This window comes from Helianthus annuus, chromosome 10, assembly GCF_002127325.2.
Source record: "Helianthus annuus cultivar XRQ/B chromosome 10, HanXRQr2.0-SUNRISE, whole genome shotgun sequence".
In the NCBI taxonomy this organism is placed as follows: Eukaryota; Viridiplantae; Streptophyta; class Magnoliopsida; order Asterales; family Asteraceae; genus Helianthus; species Helianthus annuus.
Window position 1 is genome coordinate 48,318,340 of NC_035442.2, and position 2,806 is coordinate 48,321,145.

The window sequence follows — 2,806 nt, forward strand, 5'->3', positions numbered from 1 at the left end:
TAACAAACTTTGTATTAATCCGGTAGTAAACATTACAAGTCGGCCCGGTTACATGACAACCGAACTAATACCAAAGAAGTATACATCCGGGGAGAAACCAAGTGGTGATTTCTCCCGGTGAGGTCTCAGACCTCCATTCTCTCTCTAGCACACACTTGTGCTCTCACTCTTGTGTTGCAAATGACAAAGTGTTGGTATTTATACCAAAACAAACACTGCAGGTCGAAGGATCAGACTGACTGGTCGAAACATCATCCTTCGATCAGACAGTCTTCGAAAGATACTCACATACCTCGAATGATATCCTTCGATATCCTTCGAGGTCCATCCTTCGATGGGTATCTTTCGAGCTCATCGAAGGATATTCATAATCCTTCGATGCCTTATCCTTCGACACCAATAACAACACAGCAACTTTGTCTAGCAACACACACACACAGTCAAACCAACAACCCTCTCGTTTGACCACTTCAAACGAGCGGGTCTATACACGTTCGCTTGACCGTTTCACTAACTATTACAAATTCAGCATAAAATAAAACTAATCTATTCGACAAGCATCGGACACAAAATCTGCATCAACAAGCAGGTTAGTGTTGTTTTTGTGTATTTAAGGTGTTTTTTGTTTGTCTTGTTCTAAATGTGAAGTAAATGTTTTGTTTGATTATAATGAAGAATGAGTTGAACAGTTGGACGCTTTATGCGGTGAAAGTTTACATACAAAAAGTTTCTTAAATCTTAAATTAACTCAAACATTAGTTGGCAATAGTTCTTGGAATAAATATTATGGTTTAAGGAATGAAGAAATGTGTTTAATCAGGCTAAAACATTAATAATGGTTTATCTTGTTTACTTTTTTCCGGCTTCTCGTAGGCATACACTATGGAACTGGAAGCTGAAGTGGTTAACACAGGTAAACCGAATCAGATTTGGTCGACAGAGGGTTCGGAGAGGAATTACCATGAACACCCGAACTAATCAAGTATGATCATTGAAACTATAAGACGAAAAAAATGTGGTTTCGTTTGTTTTTTCGACCCGCATTTTAGGAGTTCAAAAGTTTTTTTTATGTATTTATTCTCTTCTATACATTTAATTCCTTATTATTATTTTTGTGTGAGTTGTGCAGAATTCTTGTAGGTTGATGCTCATATTTATTTGTGGAAATGAAATGCAAGAATTGTGATATCAGACGTTGATGGGACAATTACAAAGTAAATTATATTAACCTCATGGTTTTACTGCTGAAAATTTGTATTTTCACTTTTATTTGGCTTAATTTTATGCATCTTGTAGGCCGAATGTTCTTGTCAGGTCATGCCCTTGGTAGGAATTGGTATCCGGGGTACCTCAACTTTTCTTTGCTATAAAGGTATGTGTTCTCGTACATAATTTTCGGTTTTTATATATGTTATAGCATGTAATAGTTCCGCCGAACGCCCGGGTTCCCACTATTTCAAATAGTTTAGCTGTTTTACGAAATCAGTATTAAAAAGATTACATAAAATCGACCATGCAACGTGTGCCAAAAAAAACATAATTACCCGCGGCAACGCGCAGGCATTCCCACTATATAATATAATGTAAATTTTTGGCCGCTAAAAACGGCTCGATAGATAGAATATGCTGGGAGAAAAGAAGATCGATGGGTTGGGCTGGGCTTGATTTTTAGGTCAGGGGGATATTTAAACCATGTCCTTATCCTCAAATCGGAACAATCATTCTCAAATCTCATTGTCGATGAATAAGCATTCCAGCTTCTGCCGATTAATTAGACCCATGGTACCTTCAACTTTTATGGTGAGCTGTTATATATTCATCTATCTTCTGGATTAAACAATACTTATCTTTATTTTTGCACACCACTTGTTTGATTTTGTATCTTTCTTCATCTTCATATTTTATTACAAAAGATGAATATAGTGACATACATGAAGAGTTTACAGTAACCGTGGGTATGATTTTAACGCAGCCATTATTTCTAACAAGATGTTTGCACTACAAGATAAAAGAGAAGCACAAGAGAAGGTAACCGATACGGCGATACTACACAATCTCACAGCCTTTTCAACTAATCATTTTTATATTCATTGTTGGTATACTGTTTGTTAATTTGCTTGTGTTTTTATCTAGGGTACAAGTATCGGTATCTATAAGTAGAAAATAGAAAATGGAGCAGATAATCGACAACGTATGTGTTTTGGTCGAAACTGGGATACAGAAACAAGGTATAACAACATTTACACAAGGGATGGTTCTGAACCACCCCCGATTCCATATGAGCTTACCTCATTGGCTGAAACCGCAATTCAAGATGCTCAAGCCCATCTGGACGATGATGAACTTCCTTCCATGTGCCCCCCGAATACCTGTTCTGTCAGTTTCTATCCGATCGATGGTTGACTTGGCCTTCATCAGTGGATTGGACTAAGATGGCATTGGGTTCAGGTGTTAGATGTCCAGCTTGATGGAGGTGTAAGTATGGGCTCCAGAATGTGATGCATCATTGCATTGGGCTAGAGATGGATCACCTTGTATATGGCATGGGCCGATTGATTCTTAAAACTCTAATATGCATCATGGACTATGAGTTTGCTATTGGCCTTTACTCTTTCTTGGTTGTTTGTTTTCAAAAGTTGTAAAAAGTATTAGGTGGTTTATAAACTCAATATAATTGTAAATATATTATTACCTTAAATACTTTAGGTGCTGGGTTGGAGTTGCAGGGCAAAGGTGCATGGGTTTAAGCACTGTTATTTTTTGTTAGTGATCCAAAATGACGGTATTTTGCTTTTTAACTTGGGTG

The 2,806-nt window shown here is 37.2% G+C and overlaps 1 long non-coding RNA gene across 2 annotated transcripts; it reads left to right on the top strand.

The window, feature by feature from the left end:
• The first annotated feature begins 887 nt into the window (after nucleotides 1-887).
• Nucleotides 888-2,577, top strand: LOC110881688. 2 transcript variants are annotated; one of them, XR_004870229.1, is made up of 4 exons: nucleotides 888-982; nucleotides 1,130-1,214; nucleotides 1,297-2,028; nucleotides 2,134-2,577. It is a non-coding gene; the product is annotated as an uncharacterized LOC110881688 (long non-coding RNA). The 2 variants fall into 2 exon arrangements; XR_004870228.1 differs by lacking the exon at nucleotides 888-982 and having other exon boundaries at nucleotides 1,004-1,214.
• Nucleotides 2,578-2,806: the final 229 nt, after the last annotated feature.